The sequence below is a fragment of the Danio rerio genome, chromosome 9 (genome assembly GCF_052040795.2).
Source record: "Danio rerio strain M-AB ecotype USA chromosome 9, GRCz13ab, whole genome shotgun sequence".
Lineage (NCBI taxonomy): Eukaryota > Metazoa > Chordata > Actinopteri > Cypriniformes > Danionidae > Danio > Danio rerio.
Window position 1 is genome coordinate 23,677,431 of NC_141029.1, and position 19,067 is coordinate 23,696,497.

The 19,067-nt window shown below is 39.4% G+C and overlaps 2 long non-coding RNA genes across 2 annotated transcripts in view; one reads left to right on the forward strand and one right to left on the reverse strand.

Moving 5' to 3' along the window:
- Nucleotides 1-17,049, forward strand: part of LOC147842346 (uncharacterized) — a 55,347-nt gene extending 38,298 nt beyond the window's left edge. Inside the window, exon 6 of the long non-coding RNA XR_015499374.1 lies at nucleotides 16,901-17,049. This is a non-coding gene — a long non-coding RNA (uncharacterized LOC147842346). The remainder of the gene's footprint in view (nucleotides 1-16,900) is intronic.
- Nucleotides 1-19,067, reverse strand: part of LOC147842349 (uncharacterized) — a 736,864-nt gene that overhangs the window by 11,530 nt on the left and 706,267 nt on the right. The window lies entirely within an intron of this gene.

A 19,067-nucleotide genomic window follows, 5' to 3' on the forward strand; every position in this document is an offset into this window, starting at 1 on the left:
ATTACAAAGATTTGTGACAGATAATTGTTAAAATAGAAAAAAGACATTATGCACCATTCAGCATTATTTAAACTTGTAGACATTGTTTTCTATGAATGTACGCACATGCAACACAACCATTCAGCCTTTGATGTCTATTTGTGTCGCTTACTGGCATATAGAAATTAATGTAAAGATGTACGAATGTGACCTTTTTTACTCACCCAGCCACGCTGCAGTGCTTACAACGCAGACTTCACTTGGACGGGCTGCCCAGGTATTGTAACGGCCGCCCAAGTATATTTAGTGACATTTTTTTTACTACATCCACCCAATATAACTAAACATCTGCGATTAATTAAGTAGTTGAGAATCTTCTCTCGTTTACCCGTTTTGTTCTCTAAAGCTTGTATTCATTATTTCATAATTTTTTTACTTAAGCCATGAACAGTCATGAGAGTGAGAGAAACATTAAATAATATATTTTTTTAATCAAACCAACTCAGAAAAACTTTACTATATACTCGAAGAGAACAAAATGACTGGTGTGAATTGGCTGCAAAATTTATGTACACCATTAGTAATGGTTAATCAATGCATTTGATCATTTAAATAATCTACACATTTCAATCTTGTAATTGTGATAAGTTGTAGATATATATATTGTCTGTTTTTATTCCTTTTTCGGTCATGTATTTTTCATTTGCTGATTATTCTTTAATTAATTTGATTATTACATTAATTTTGATATTACATAAGCTGTTATATAAATATCTAAAATGCGTTGGCATTCAAGTTTGCTTTGAACCTAAAAGAGAGGAGCAGATTTTTCCTGCCAGTGGGTGCACATGGCTCCTAAATAGCTTTAAAGGGAGAGAAATATAAAAAGTGGATTTCTGATTTTATTTCAACAGTCAACAGTCTTTTTTTACTTTAGCCCATTGAAAAGAATCAGTGTATAACAGTGTCATAATAAACATAATATTTGATAAAATTAAATGATGTTTTGTTGCAAATAGTTAACTATTTATGTGATGTGGGTAAATAGTGTGTTTCAATCCAGCCACCACGGCAAGTATATTTCCAACCTGTGGGAAGCAGTCCCACGCCGTCTTCAAAAGAAGTTTCCCACATACATAATAAGTTTATTATAAGGTTAGAAATACGTAAAAATAAGGAGGAAATACAATCATCATCGTAATCTAGGAAATAATCAATCAAATGCAGTCTGCAAGGGCAGATGCATCAATGATCCAGTGTGGATTGACTGTGTTCTGATTGGCCTGATTTTCACCAGGATTGTACAATCGCAGGTTTACATGATAATGAGGAAAAAGTGGTGTTTGAGCCTCATGGTATGGCATTTTCATTTACTGAAATTTTATTATTTAGTTATCCGCCCCTCAAGAAAAAAAAAAAAAAAAAAACGGTAAAATGTTTGACATATAGCTAGTGATAAAGAAGTACTGAAAATCATACTCAAGTAGAACTAACATTAGCTGACAAAAATGCAGTGCAAGTAGAGTAAAAGTATCTGTTCTAAATACTACTTCAATTATGAGTGAGATGCAGCCTTTCTAAAAGTTCTCAACACTCTCAGAAATAAAGGTACGCAAGCTGTCACTGGGGTGGTACCTTTTCTAAAGGTACACATTTGTACTTAAAAGGTCCATATTGGTACCTAAGATGTATATATTAGTACCTAAAATTTTTAAGAGGAACACTACCCTTGAGATAATAAAATGGACCTTTTAGGTACAAATTTGTACCTTTTGAAAAGGTACCACCCTAGTGGTATTCTTTTGACAAGTTAAATTGATTCCAAATTACACCATAACAATTTTAAATGTAGCTCAATGTTGATTGGGTTTACCTGCAGAGTAACATCTGTGTATGTGGCAAAAATCTAACTGTAACAATCACTCAATTTTTTACTTTGAACTCTGACTAACAAGCTATGAGTGTCCAGCAGGTGGTGCCACAAAGCAAGCTTGTGCAGCAATGATAGAATACATGAAATTTGTGAATGAGATTGAAAACGTAAAATTCTGTTGTGCATTTAGTTATTGTTTAAGGCCATTCGTTGATTTCTGACATCATACAGTAGGCACTCGTTATCTTCTTATCAGTGACATGTAGTCTAAACCAGGGGTTCTCAAACTTTTTAACCCGCGACCCCTAAAATAACAACACCAGTGATTCGCGACCCCCTCTATGCTCGAAGGTGGTTATAAGCATACAGATTTTGCAAACAATGGTGCACACACACACACACACACACACACACACACACACACACACACACACACACACACACACCAATAGGAACTAAATAAACAAGCTTATTGATGACACTAAAGTGCAACAGTTTATTTTTTATAATCATTATTTATTTGTTTAGTCTAAAATTAATCTCACTTAATGAGAATGGTGAGCACAATGTTTATAGCACGAGACTATTCTTGGTTTAATTTTCGAGACTTGGAGATCGTCCTCCTTGTTCAGTCGTGGCCTTTATTTTAATGTATGTGACTGCTATAAAGGTGTCAAGGTTTAACATTACCGTAAACTCAATCTGCTGCAACTATTGCTGTGATGTTAATTTAGCATAATTACCCCAGGGGTCGCAATTTGCTTGTTTTTTTAATGTAACTTCTAAATAAAGGTATATATTAAATATAAATGAAAACTATTTTATATTCTGCAGGTTATGGATACACTATGATAGTTTTAATAGTTTAATAAAATATATGAGATTTTTGGGAATCACAAAGCGACCCCCCCTCATTGTCTCGCGACCCCCACTTTGAAAATGACTGGTCTAAACAGTTTCTTGGTCATTGAGTTTTATGATTTAGGGTTTTCTTGGACGCTTTAATGCTTCCACACTGTTGAGGTCGGTCTGTCTGATGTGATTTTACTTGTAAAACTTTTGAGTATTTGTAAAATTGAGTATTTGTAATTCGTTACTTTACACCACTGCATATAGCACCTTATATATAGATCATGACAATAGACATTAATTGTGAAGTAATCCACATGTCAGGAAGTTTCTCCAGCTGAGTACTGTGTTGCGCTGCACACAGATCTGCTGCTGTCGTGCTGTACGTTGAAGTGGTCGTACAGCCGCAGATATATGCAGAAAGCCTGAATGCAAATGAACCCCCGCACCTGTACCTTCCAATTACCTCCCAAGAATTGCATTAAGCCCCTGGATCCAAGGCTCGCTGGAATAACAGAATAACAGATGAGATGGCAAAATTACTAACGTGCCCGGCAGGAAATTGGAAAATGGGAAATCTGTCTGGTGAAAGTATTCAATTACCGCGCTCCTTTTCCACACGTTCGGCCACGTTTCTGAAACATGGTAATTTCCGCTTTTCTCACCGCCTCTTGTGCCGAGAACAGAGCCTACACCAATCACAGATTATTATTACACAGATATGAATACGACACACTCAAGTTCATGGCTGTACTCTTGAAGATTTTCCCTGGGCTCTTTTCCCGGCTCTGCTGCTATGCTTTAAAATGACGATGAGTTTAAGATAAAGAAGGGTGGAATTTGGCAGCATAAAGGACGACATCAGGCTCGCCTGCACCTTTAAAGTCAAATAAGAAATCTTTTATCTAATCGCACACTTAGGCCCGGCACAGCCACACAAAAACAGACGCCGACTCCGTCTCCCCTTCCAAGTCAGTTGTGCTGTTTCTCTGTTTTCAGCCGGGAGATGCTATGTGTCTAATTCCACGTTGTTATTGATGCTGGCTGCTCCCCTCGATAAGAGCAGGCGGAAAAATCAATCACTCCCATTAGACGCTGAGAGAGTGACAAGAGGGCAAACCCTGGCAAGGGCCCCCAAACACCCCCTCACTGCATTTGCCTCCTGCTCTTTTACTGTGGCTTTCCTTTACGTCTCTCTTTTACATTTCTGTCTGTCTGTCTGTCTGTCTGTCTACCTTTGTCATGCCCTTCCTTGTATTGAACTATTTACACTCTAAACAGCTCAGCTTTGGATGTGTTTGTGTTGCGTTATGTTGGTTTATGATTATACAATTGGAAATAATGAATCAACAATAAATAAAATTAGAAGAAATGACTCAATAAATAATAACAAATGTTCTTCAACTGTATTTTCTCATAGTTTTCTTTAAAAATCAAATGTCTAAACTTTCTTTGATCAAGACATACCTTCTCTTAAGAAAATTTAAGTGTGTTCATGGAGACAAGAAATTTGCTTTAAGCAATTAAAACAGCTGTCATTAGGGAAAAATTATGAACTTAAGTATTTGTTTTCCATTGATTAATAACTGTAACATATAAAAGAATAATTTAGAATTACCTTGCCAAAAGTATTGTTTAACAAAATACATCTGAAAAGATGTCATCGTTTTATGAAACAACACACATTACAGTTTTAAGGTACATTATTATTCTTACTTCTTTAATAATAATAATAATAATAATTAATTAGAATAATTAAACAATTGTTGCACACATTATTTATTTTGAGTTATTTATTGTCATTATCTCATCATTACTAATACTAATGCAGGCCAGTAGACAGAGGGGTTCAGATGATTTAAAAGACCCAGCCCTTTAAAGGGCATTTAAAAAAGGCTTTTAAGACCAAGTGAAGTCATCTTTCGCTACTGTTTTATTTTTAAATTTTATGCTAAGTCTTGGACTTATTCTTTTGCAAAGCACCAAAAGGGGCCCAAATTACAACTAAATTGAATAATAATTGGCTATTGTTGTCATCCATGGTTCACCAAATATACTTTTTTTTGCAGTATTTAAACCATAGTTTAAAAATGAGGTGAATAACTGCAAAAATGTCCACATTTTGAGAAAAAAAGAAGCACCCCTTTTACCAGGCTGGCTACCGGCCTGTAATGTATGCATAAATATCTAAACGTTAATAACTCAAGAAATAAAGATTAAATAAATCAGTAATATGAAAAAAAAACTACATCTAAAACACAAATGTGCATAGAAAAATATTTCAAAACATCATATTATAAAGTAAAAAAGGCAAAGTGGCTTTTCAACTGAATTAGGTTGCTTAATTCATACAAAAAACACATTGGCTTTTATTTTACTTCAATATAATGTGTTTTTTTGTATACTTTTTTGTGCAGTTTAAATGATTAATACATAAATATTACATTGTACTACACACTAAAATCTTTATTACAATAATTATTAACAAATAAGTAGGGATGCACAACACATTGGCGGCCGTATCAATATCGGCCGATAAATGCTATGTTTAATGTCATGGGTCCGATATGAAAATTAGGCCGATATCTTTAAGCTGATAGATGAAGTAATCGTACAGAAGTGCCTGCATGGGTCGAACTTGATCAGACTTGTCCAGTGCACTTTAACAGAACTTTTCTGACATTGTTTATTCCTTCAAAGACCGCCCTTTCTTTGTGTGGTATTGTTGTGTGTTAATAACTCAGTAAGTATCCTTATCAGATATGTTTGATAATGTCATTGTGTACTTTGGTTTAAATTGTCTCAGGAAAAACATGACATATGTAAACAATAGCAGCGATGCACGCATGCTAAACAACTCATTGGGTCGTCTGTAATCTAATATGATTGTTTGTTATCAATGTGTTGCTTGGGTTTACGTGTTTGTTATTTAACTTATTATTTTATGCAATAGTCAAGTTGCATGTTAATATTAATATTTTTGGCATGCATTGTAAAAAAATTGACCTTAAATTCACAGTAAATTACTGGCTTATAATTGCATCACTTTCACAGTAAAATACTGTTTGTAAATTCATTGTAAATTATTGTGAGGTTGTTTACAGTAATTCACTGTGAAATTACAGCCATATAATGTAACTTCACAGTAGATAGTAAAGTTCATTACTATAATTTTACAATAATATCTTGTAGAATTAACTATATTTTACTGTGAAGCAGACTTTCCTCCGCTATTCATTCTGACATTTCCCTGACTTTGAAATCATTTTGGATGTTTAACAGTGTTTGGTTCTATAAATCAATTGCTTTTGTTCCAGTTCATTATGTTTTTGTCTAAGCACAAAGTTATGTTCATATAAAATAGTTTCATATTTCCATGTTAACCTTATAAAACCAAATAAAGGTGCAGTGCACCCAAAATTGAAAACTTACTATGACATTCAGGTAATTTAAAAAAGTATGATTTTCTTTCAAGTTATTTTTGAGGTTTAACCAAATTGTTGGGGATGCAATAACATTCTGTTATTTCTAAATATCAAAAAAGTGCCAATACTAGCATAAAAGTTTGTATTATGTTAAATGAAATAAAAAGAGTTTGAATTCCTATAGCTAACATGCAAAGATAGCCCTTTTTACAGCAATTAGCTGTAATCATGCAGCCTTAATTTCACAATAAACGTATAAATAAGCTAGACATTTTTAAAGTGTAAAACAGGTCTATATCATCACCTTTTGAAACTTCTATTCACTTCATAAGATCAGTTCAAACTTTTATGAAGTTTTTAAAATAAAATCAGTTGTTCACTTTATAAAACTAACATTTTCAAATATTCATATTTATCAGCTAATATATCGCTTATTGGCCACCAAATATATCGGATATTGATATCGGCCGGAAAATCCATATCGGTGCATCCCTTAAATAAAGCATTTAATAATAATAATAAGAGGAGGAAAAGAAGAAGAATACTTTCAAACTGTATGTGTTGTTTCAAAAAAATATAATGAAATCTATATCTTTTCAGATGTCTTCACATTTAACAGCAGACACATGAGCACACACACACACACACACGCACACACATGCACACCCTTTCCTGATGGAATTTCTGCACAATTTGCTCAATCACCACCAAGGTTAATAATGTTAAAGTTCTCCATTCACCCAAAACTCTGCCTTCAGTTCATAAGAGGTGGTCATGATCTGGGCATTAATGGGAACCATCACTACCACCAGATGAAGTTTAGGGCAGTTGAACCATCAGCACAGTTATTATCATTTCATTATAGGCAACAGCCACCGTCGATAAACAGTTTGCAGGAAACAAAGACACCTGGATCTATGATGTAATCACTCTGCACCACATGCACTAATAAGCATTTGAATGTCTGCTCTTTAAAGTCGACGTCGATTGTCCAATTAATAGGATTTTGAATGTAAGCTTTTTACGATGATGCATTTAAACAGCGTAAAACAATTGATCGGCAAACTCCAAAAGTTTGAGGTTATTTACAGCATGACGTGAAGTCTGTTCTGAGGAAGCAATGCCATTCGAAACCCTCCAAGAAAACGGTGAACTGATCCGTAAAGACACACCTGAAGTCAATAATGAGCGAGGGAATCAGGACAAAAGAATAAAAGAACGAAACTCTGATTCATCAAAACAATTTCAGCAAATAAATAACGGAGCAATCTTGGAGCTAATGGAGCCCTTTCACAGGCGAATAACTCAGCACACACACTCCATTAACTAAACTCAATACCAAGATCATTATTATCTGATAGACATACAAAAGAAGCACCCCATAGTCAAGCCTTTCAGTCCACATGGCGATTAATTACTTTAATTCACTCTAATGGTAAATAACAATATATGTGAGTGTATGTCCTGCAGAGCCACGCTCACAACAAAGCAGCATCTCCAAATTGTCTCCGTGGTCATTTCTGCTCAGATTGATTATCTTATCTGCATTCGTTTGCTTTACGAGTTCAATTGTTCTCTCATAAGTCTACATTTAAATCTTGTTTTGTTCCATCTGTGTAAAATAAGAAACGAAAGCACAAAAGTGGGTCTAATGTGCTTGAACAGTAACCAGATCTGAGAGTTTGGGTCAGCATCACTTTCGCTGACCCCAGAATCACAGAGAGAGTTGAAACTCTTGGCAGTCTTCCCTCTTTCTTATTCTCCTTCCATCTCTGTCTTTTTTTTTTCCTCGCCGTTTCTCAATCCAGAGCTCGGGGGTAAATCCTGCTTAGCATTGCCAGTCAATCCTGCACATGAAATCCATTTCTTGGCTCTCCACTCTAAAAAGCGCTTAAGTGTTGCTTTTTCCCCGTCTCTTTCATTTACCTGCTGTCAGTGAACTACACCTTCATTTCAGGGGCGTCCCTCGAGCCTCAGCTAAATCCTTGTCTGACGATGGAGATTGGCACAGACTGATATCAGGATCATTTTAGCTGAACATATTTTAGCACTTTCTATCCACTCCTCAGATTCAGATCTGGTGAACAACTCTTTAAATTCTAACTGGTCAAACTGGCTTGCAAAATTGGGATTCAGTTTGATTCACTTACAAAGTTCACTTCTGGCCAGAATCATTTGCAGTAGTTTTTCCACATTGAAATAGTGACAGGATATGTTTATAAGGCTGAAAACTACACTGTTCAAAATACTGATTAATTAACAGGTTCTGTGTTTTGTGATTTCTGTTTATTTACAGATGTGAAATGCATTATAGGAGTTTTATCTCTGTTCTGTCGACTTGTAATGTTGAAAATTCAACTCTACAGTTTAACAAAGCCACTTTTATTGACATTTTAGTAGTTTGAGTCAAGATATTGTTTAAGAAATCATATATTAGAAAATGAAGTCTGTAAAATAGCAGAAAAAAAGTACTGGCAGCTTATTACCAGCTCTTTGTACCGTATTTTACAACACCAACCCAGACAATATATCACTTTAAACTATTAAAACATTTTATAAAATTTTATACAAACTTTTTGACATCAAGATCCAATAATACAATTCAAAAGCATTAAAAAAGTGGAAAAAACAAATATGGAAAACTGTTGATTTACAGATATTGTTTTTACAGTGTAGAGCTGAATGAAGTGGATTATATGTACAATGCATATCACAACACGAGGGTAGTTTTTTTCAATCCAGTACTTCTGTATGTAAAAAACAAATGACATATAGACTGCAATTACCGCTTCAGGGTGTGCTAAAATGTGACCTTGGACAACAAAACCAGTCATAAATGTACATTTTTTGATATTAAGATTCATTCATTATATGAAAGCTGCATAAATATGCTTTATGTAATTATGAATACGTTAATATAAAACAATATTTGACCAAGATGCAACTATTTGAAAATCTGGAATCTCATAAATTTAATTATAGTAATTATTATTTATATAATTAGTATTAAATCTAAATATTGAGAAATTACTTTTAAATGTGTCGAAATAAAGCAGTTAGCAATGCACACTACTAATAAAAAAAAATAGATTTTTATATATTTACATTAAAGAATTTTAAATAAATAAAATAAAATAAAAAATTTTTTATGTTTTTGGTATAAATGAAAAATAAATCATTCTGACCCATACACTGAAAAAAATGTATTCATCGTAACTGGTTGCAAACAATTTATTTGGGCAGAATTTAAACAAACAAACAAAAAATAAATAAATAAGTTGAACATTACTAAAGTGAATTTGCTTATTTAAATTCAGCCCATATTAATGATTTTTAACCATTTAACAACAATGTTTTTTGTGTGTGTCTGTGTATGTTTGGTTATTAATAAATATATATATAAAAAAAAGTATTTTATTTTATGAATGTCAAAATAAAGCACAGGAAAAAACTGAAGGATCTCTGATCTCGATCACATCATACTCTTTCAACTGATCATGTACCACCTCCATAAGCCCTCAGTTATAGAACAACACTGCCATCTACTGGAAATCTTACTGAATCGACTGTTTAGCCTGTACTTTAAACTGTAGATTAGCTGGTTACTGGATCAGCGAGTAAGAAGAAAAGTTCATCCCAAAATCAAAACGTTCTCCCCCTTTAAGTGGTGCTAAATGTTTACAAGATTCTCTATTCTCTTAAACACTACTGAAAACATTTTGAAGAAAGCTGAACACCTGTAACCACTGACTTTCATAGAAAAAACAAATACTATGGAAGTCAATGGTAACAGATTTTTCAGCTTTCTTTAAAATATCTTCAATAGTGTTTAACAAAAAAAAAAAAAAAAGAAGAAATAAATTCAAACAGATTTCGAAGTAAAGAGTGAGTGAATGAAGACAGAATTTTCAGGTTTGGGTGAACTATCCATTTAACTATTTTAGATAAGAAAAAAATAAGATACCTTTAAAATAATGAGACCTTTCTTAGACTCCGAGGCTGTTCTAAAATAAAGGAACAACAGGGATAAAAGGGCTTTTTGTATGCCCAATGTACACTCTATGGCCACTTTATTAGGTTCAACTGTTTGTTAATGTAAATTTCTAATCAGCCAATCATATGGCAGCAACTCAATGCATTTATGCAGACATGGTAAGGACGATCTGCTGCAGTTTAAACCGAGCATCAGAATGGGGAAAAAAACTGATTTTGAACGTGGTATGGTTGTTGGCGCCAAACGAGCTGGTCTGAGTATTTCAGAAACTGCTTATCTACTGGGATTTTCATGCACAACCATCTCTAGGGTTTACAGAGAACGGTCCGAAAAAGAGAAAATATCTAGTGAGTGACAGTTCTGTGGGCGCAAATGCCTTGTTGGTGCCAGAGGTCAGAGGAGAATGGTCAGACTGGTTCCAGCTGATAGAACAGGTACTCAAATAACCACTCGTTTCAACCGAGGTATGTAGAAGAGCATTACTGAACGCATGACACGTCAAACCTTGAGGCAGATGGTCTACAGCAGCAAAAGACCTCATCGGGTGCCACTCCTGTCAGCTAAGAACAGAAAACGGAAGCTAGAATTGGCACAGGCAAACCAAAACTGGACAATAGAAGACTGGAAAAACGTTGCCTGGTCTGATGAGTCTTGATTTCTGCTGCAACATTGAGGTGGTATAGGGTCAGAATTTGGCATCAACAACAGGAAAGTGTGGACGCTTCCTGACTTGTATCAATGGTTCAGGCTGGTGGTGATGATGATGTAATGTGTGGGGGTATTTTCTTGGCACACTTTAGGCTCATTTGTACCAATTGAGCATCGTGTCAACGTCACAGCCTACCTGAGTATTGTTGCTTGCTGACCATGTCCATCCCTTAATGACCACAGTGTACCCATCTTTTGATGGCTATGTCCAGTAGAAAAGCACGCCATGTCATAAAGCGTGAATCATCTCAGACTGGTTTCTTAAACATGACAATGAGTTCACTGTACTCAAATGGCCTCTGCAACCAGCATATTTCAATCCAATAGAGCACCTTTGGGATGTGATGGAACGGGAGACTCGCATCATGGATGAGCAGCCGACAAATCTGCAGCAACTGTGTGATGCTATCATGTCAATATGGACCAAAGTTTCTGAGGAATATTTCCAGTACCTTGTTAAATCTATGCCATAAAGGATTAAGGCAGTTCTGAAGGCAAAAGGGGGTCCAACCCGGTCCTAGTAAGGTATACCTAATAAAGTGACCGGTGAGTGTATGTTTAATATACATAATAAATTATTACTTGAATCAAACACTGAATTTAACTTAAAATAATCTTTTTTTACCTTATCTGCATGCCTGAGACATATCTGTGAATAGATATGGATTATAGGAAGCAACAAAGAGAAAGTTCTGAATTGATCATTAAAACAGTTAATAATTGCTTGTCAAAATATCAGGTAAAAGTGGAAGCAAGAATTAGGTGGGCCTCAGTGATCCTGCAGGTGGGCGGTAAGATAGCTTAAAATTTACTTAAATTTTATACTTTAATTATTTAATTCTATTTTTAAATATGTCATATTAAAATGATATTAGTATTAGTAATGATATTAGCCTCACTGTTAATTGCAGACATAACTGTGGCCTAAACTTCCAACCACTGCATGTCAACTAGGACTACATTCTCAGTTGTATAAATCAAACCATCACAGATATGGTAACAATGATTAGAGTTATAATAACCAGATCGCAACTCGTACAGTATCAAAGTCGCACAAGTCCATTTATTCACAAACTGTGCGTGCTCTCTTTGTGTGAACAGTAAAATATCCGCATAGTTGTCCAAACTATCTGCGCAGCAAGATCTAGCAAGACTCTGTGGTGTTACGGTAGAGAGCGCTCTGGTTACCAAGGTAACCCTTGTTCCCCGTGGTGGGGTATGGAAATGCTATATGGAAAAACTTCCACTCTGGGGAAATGTATAGAAAACACCACAATGATTGAACCTTACCTTGCCCCCAATGGTGGGTTATGCCAGACGAGAGAGTGTGAGCGCACCTGCATCACAAGAGGCGCGATCTTCCACTTAAACAGAAGATTCACTGATTTAGATATGTTTTTCGGGAGTCACAAATGCGTCTAGATAATTTTAGGAATTAAATACGACAGTACAATGGGAAAGCGTGCAGTCCTGACAGGAAGGACGCTGCGGAGGCTACATGTGGGGAGACCTGGTGGCAATAGAGCATATGGATTAGTCCTGAGAAGGGGGAGTACACATATGAATTTAAGATGGTTAGCGGTGAGAGAAGACACACGTCTGCCTGTGAGGGGGGACTACACCGTGGCTGTATAAGCATATGGAATCGCCAGCGGAGGTCGCACATATTAGGCACCTATACCCAAAATGCAGGCTGACCAACGGGCAGATCTACAACATAACGAACAAGCGCCTGACTCCTCTGCTGAGTCAGATGCTAGGTGCCTTGGAGGAATCTCTGCAGCTATTGCCAAGCCGGAAACTTTACTGACAGAGTTAAAAAAAGAGCATGTATCTCTGTGTTAGGGAGAATAGCGCAGCAAGCGGGTTTCAACACCTTTGCCGAGTGTTTCCTCAATCAACAAGGGTTACCTAATATCCTTGAGGAAACCAGCTCCACTCGCAGATTATAAAATCTTGCAAATATGTTAGGTGTCGCCCAGCCTGCAGCTCTACAGATGTCTGTTAGAGAGGCACCGCGTGTACTTGCCCAAGAGGATGCGATGCTCCGAGTGGAGTGTGCTCGAACTCCTGGGGGACACGGCTCGTCCTGGCTTTGGTGAGCAAGGGAGATGGCATCCACTATCCAGTGGGCCAACCTCTGTGTTTAGATACGGCACTTCCCTTCTGCCGACCACCATAACAGACGAAGAGCTGCTCAGATGATCTAAAGCTTTGAGTGCGGTCCTCATAGACTCGCAAAGCGCAAACGGAACAGAGTAATGATAGGGCTTGGTCTGCCTCCTCCGTGGGCAGTGCTTGCAGGCTCACTATCTGGTCCTTAAAGGGTGTGGTAGGAACCTTGGGCACATGTCCAGGCCGGGGTCTCAGGACACTGTGAGAGTAGGCCGGCCCGAATTCCAGGCACGAGTGACCGAAAATGCCTCCAGGACCCCAACCCTCTTAATCGATGCCAACGCGACCAGCAGAACTATCTTCAGGGACAGAAATCTTAAAGATACTGAATCGTGTGGTTTGAATGGATCTCCGTGCATGCTCATGAGAACGAGGCCGAGATCCCAAGAGGGCATGAGAGGGGGTGGGTGGATTCATTTGCCTAGCACCTCTGAGGAACCGGATGATGAGGTTATGCCTTTCCACGGTGCTGCCAGCCACTGCATCACGGTGAGCGGAGATGGCAGCTACGTAAACCTTCAGTGTGGAGGGCGACAGCCTGCTCTCCAGCTTCTCCTGAAGGAAAGAAAGCACAATGCTGATCTGGTGAGTTCGGGGGTCTTCTCTAAGAGAGGCACACTACTTTGTGAATAGACTCCACTTCATCGCGTAGGCACGCCTCGTAGAGGGGGCTGTAGCCTGAGTGATGGTGTTAACCACCGCCATTGGTAGGTTACCTAAGTCTTCCGGTCTATGGACCACATGGGGTGGTTCCAACGATCTGGGCGAGGGTGCCAGATGATGTCCTGTCCCTGGGAGAACAGGTCCTCTCTCAAAGTAATCTGCCGGAGGTGGAGGGGGGGTCGGCACGAGGAGGGAGAGCTCTGATATGTAAGTCTGGTTGGGCCAGAAAGGCGCAACTAGCAAGACCTGCTCCTTATCCTCCTCGAGCTTGCACAGTAAATGCGCGAGCAGGCTCACTGGGGAAAACGTATATTTGCGCATGCCCCGAGGTCAGCTGTGGGCCAGTGCATCCATGCTGAGAGAGCTCTCGGTCAGGGAAAAAAAACACTTGCAATAAGCACTCTTGGGGGAAGCAGACAGATTGATCTGGGCTTCCCCGAATCACGCCCATATCAGCTAAACAGACTCGGGGTGGAGTCTCCATTCTCCTGGACGTAAAGGCTGCCCTGAGAGTGTGTCGGCTGCACGGTTGAGTTCGCCCGGAATGTAAATGGCGCGCAGCGATTTCAGCCGCGTATGACTCCAGAGGAGCAGACGGCGAGCGAGCTGAGATAAGCGGCGAGAGCGAATACCCCCATGCGGTTGATATAAACCACCACCATCATGCTGTCCATCCTTACAGCACCGGTAAAAGACAGTGAAGTGGGAGGAACACTGCCATCAACTTTAGGCGATTGATATGCCAATGCAACTGGGTTCCTTTCTAGACTCACAGCTGCTCGCCTGCTACGCACGGCCCCCCCAGCCCGTGCTGGAAGCATCTGTCAACACGGCAATATGTCTGGACGCCTGTCCCAGAGGCACTCCGGCCTGTAGGAACGGGGGGTTATTCCAGGGGCTGAGGGTGCATTGACACAGCGCAGTGACAGTCACCCGGTGTGTGCCCGCATGCCATGCACGTCTGGGGACTCGATCGTGAAGACAGTGCTGAAGTGGTCTCATATCGAGTACAAACTGCAGAAACTGATGGTGCCGTGAAAGAATGGAGACATGAAAGTATGCGTCCTTTAGTTCTATTGCTGCAAACCAATCCCCAGGACAAATGCACCGGAGGATGCATTTCTGCATAAGCATTTTGAGCGGCAGCTTGTGCAGACAGTGGTTCAAAACCCGCAGATCTAGGATTGGCCGTAACTCACTGCTCTTTTTTGGGTAAGATGAAGTACGGGCTGTAAAACCCGCTCTCCATCTCGACTTGCATCCTTCGCCAGGAGGACAGCAATCTCCTCTCGCAAGACAGGGGTGAACAGGGGGCTGACCCTGGTAAAATACACACCTATAAACTAGGGGGGCCGTTTCGCGAACTGAATTGCATTGCTGAGTCTGATTGGCCCACACCAACCAGGCAGGCAGAGCTCTCGCTAATGGACTCATCGCTACAATCGTTGACGTACCAGCAGTGGGGCAGCACGGAGTGGGAGTGCTAATCCGGGAAGCGATGGGGTCTCGCGGAAGAGCTGGAGGCAAGAAAGGAGACGTCCTTCCACAGCTCGTGAGCCACTGGCGAAATGCACCCAACCTGCGAGCTGGAAGGCATTCCGTACCAGACTGGCAGAGTTTGGACTGTCACATCCGGGGAAGAGGAAAACTGCTTTTATTGGGGAGGCTGCCGGCTTACAAGGTGCCCGACGTGGCCTCTTTGAGGGAGGCACAGGCGGGGGCGGAGCAGCTTTCGTAGGCAAGCGCCCTGAGTGAGGAGTAACAGATGTGGATGGCTCAGCAGGTGGAGCGGTCTTACGTTCTCGCCGATAGATGACATTGCCCATCGCATCTGACTGCTCTCTCGCTGCCTTGAATTCCTGGGCGAATTCACCGATGGTGTCGCCGAACAGGCCAGCCTGGGAAATGGGGGAGTCAAGAAGGCAAACTTTGTCCACTTCGCACCTATCTGCCAGGTTTAGCCAGAGGTGCCGCTCCTGGACCACTAAAGTGGCCATCGTCCTCCCCAGGGCACACGCAGCGGACTTGGGTCCGAACAGCATAGTCAGTCACGGTGCGGAGCTTGTGTAACAAGCCTGAATTGGAACCACCCTCGTGCAGCTGGGCCAGCGCCTGCTCTTGGTAACCCTGGTAAGTGGCCATAGCGTACAAGGCAAAAGCAGCCTGACTGGCAGCTCTGGCTACGTGGACAAAGATTGACCACAATGGCATACTCGACATGCGGGATTGTCTCATACCCCCTAGCTGCTCCACTGTCAAGAGTGGTGAGGGCTGAGGCACACGCAGTTCGGGCAGAAAAAGGTGCCCTTCAAGACCGCTTGAGCCTACTGTGCACCTCCGGGAAAATGGGGACGTGAGGCTTAAAAGGTCTAGCCTTCTTGGCATCCTCAACGTAGCACCCATCTAGTCAGTCAGGCCGCGGAGCTGGGGGATAAACCATCTCCAACCCCACAGCCAAAGCAGCCTGGGAAAGCACGAATAACATATCTGTTTCGGGATCCGACAAATGCTCAACCTGCCCGGAGGTAGGAGTGGGTCCAGATCCTAGTCAGATAATGAAAGCCCACCCCCCGATGCAGCAGTGGACGTCTGGTCCCCAGTGTCACTGAGCTGAAGGGCTACCATCTGGTTGGACGGATCGCTTCCTCCGCTCGAAACTTGGATGGAGCGCTTGGAGGAGCGGGAGGACAGGAAACCACCGCATCCAGAAACGCACAGCCGGAGCGACATTTTGAAAAAGATGCGCTGCACGACTGTGTAGCTCTTTTAGGGAAAGTTGCAACAATACAAACTGCTCTGGAGAACTGGACCCAAAGAACGTCAGGCAAGGGAGAAACCCAGCTCGACCATCTGCCACTATGTGTTACACACTCTGGACCGGGAGACCGCTCTCGTTCGCTCTCTCTCTCTCTGAAACTCAGCTGGAGGAACCCTCATCAACTCTCTCAGAAGGCTGTTGAAGTCTCTTACGCGAAAAGGATGCTCAGCTTAGCACGCGCTGTGCTTTTATTGCCAAATTGATTGCAACGAGCATCAGCTGTGCGAGCTAAAGCTGCCAACTCATTGGCATTTCATTGGCCTGTTTACATACTCTTTCAGATGATTGGCTTTCGGAACGAAATCCACATAGTGGAAGTTTTTCCACATAGCATTGAAGTTCCCCTCCCGAAGGAAGAGGAGAAACATACGGATGAAACAGAGCAATAACGCTTATTCTCTCTTTCTTTCCTCCAGACAGCAGTTGGTGACTGAACGGCTTCCCAGACACTCCTCACAGGCACTGAGCACCCCATGGACAAAAGCACATCACCTGCTGGAGCACCCCTTGCGATCTTGCACTCATGCACCCTTCTAAATAAATCCACCCTTTGGGATCTAAACTTGATTTCTCTTTTTGCATGGTTCTTCACCCTATCACTATGTATGTACGTATGTATGTATTTTTATAAAATTATGTAGAAAAATTAGGGAATATTAGAAGGCAATAGAAGTGTTCTGCTAATAAATAAAGATTTAAGCATTTTCTCTAGACAATGAGTTTGGGCCTTAAAAAATTCAGATAAGGAGGTGGGCCTCAAAGTGAAAAAGGTTAAGAACCCATGTGTTAAAGGTTTAGTTCACCCAAAAATCGAAGTTGTGTTATTTATTCCTCACCCTCAATTTATTGCAATTCCCTGAGACATTTTTTCATCTTCAGTTCACAGATTAAGATACTTTATATGTCTGTGGAGCTCTCTCATCCTCCATAGACAGCAACGAGTTTGGGACATTCAAGGTGCAGAAAATGATTTGTTCAACTATACTCATATGAAGATCTCATGGGATTGGAACAACATGAGGGTAAATAAGTAATAACAATTTTATTTTTGGGAAATTAAACACTAACCTATGTGAGGTCAACTCTGAACTGTGGTGTCAAAGAATTGAGAATGCAGAGCTAGAATCTTACACTGAGTTGTTAGCAACAGACAACCAATTAAAATAATCTGCTTACCTCATTAAATATCAATGCAAGATCCAGAGTGCAGCTGCAGAAATATCCACACTGTTACTTAAGATGGTGTTTTATCAGCATCTAAGGGGAAGAAATCAAAAACTTCATTCAAAGTGAGAAAAAATTCTAAACCATCTTCCAAACCTGACCAACAGACTGCATATTTTAGATATCTCACTGTTTACCTTTCTCATACAGTTTTAAATGGATGTCAAATTAAGATGACCCTATTGCATAAGCAGTGAAGGTGACAGTAAAATGTTATTTAAATAATGTAGAATTACACTTTAATTAAACTTTAGTAAATTTGGCAACGGGTGAAATTGTATTTATTTGGCGTAATTCATGAGCCACCTATAAAAACTATAGAAAAAATTATAATTATATAAACATTATAGTTATAATGTACAAATCATCATTTTTTTTATGTGAATATTAAGAATGATTATGAAAAGTCAAGATTTTGAGCAAAGCAGAAAATACCTGATTAGTATGTCATTTTAAATGGTTTTAAACATGAAAACACTTATAATATGCCTTACATGCCTTTTTATGGTTTTTATTTTCTAATGACTAACCGACTGTCTTTTTACTACATACTGCATTGCTGATACAGTGTGGTATGCAAAATTGCCTAAAGAGTTATTAGAAAAATGTAGAGAAACGTTCTTTACTCTGCATGTTTGAGCAGAATTATCTACTGTAGAGTATGGAAAATATTCTTTATATTGTTAATTTAGTGCACTCCATGTTAAAAGGTCATAATTGTGACAAAATGAAGACTTTAAAATGCTTTATCCAAACAAGCTTTCTTACTCCTTTTTTACTATTCACGATCATTTTAGAGCCCTCTTGACCATATATTATTATTATTATTATTTTTTTTTTTATTATATTTTAAATATATAGTATAACTAAAAAAACATTAGTACAAATATTCTTTTACAAATACTCATCATTTAAATTTTTTTCAGTTTACACGACTTTTGCTGGTCTATATATATATATATATATTTATTAGGTACACCTTACTGGTACCGGGTTGGACTCCTTTTGCCTTCAGAACTGCCTTAATCCTTCATTGCATAGATTCAACAAGGTACTGGAAATATTCCTCAGAGATTTTGACGTGAATCATGCAGTTGCTGCTGATTTGTCGGCTACACAACCAGGATGAATTTCCCATTCCATCACATCTTAAAGGTGCTCTATTGGATTGAGATTTGGTGACCGTAGAGGCCATTTGATAACAGTGAACTCATTGTCATGTTCAAGAAACCAGTCTGAGATGATTCAGAAATAGCATCAGAAGATGGGTACACTGTGGTCATAAAGGGATGGACATGGTCAGCAACAATACTCAGGTATGCTGTGGTGTTGACATGATATTCAATTGGTACTAATGGG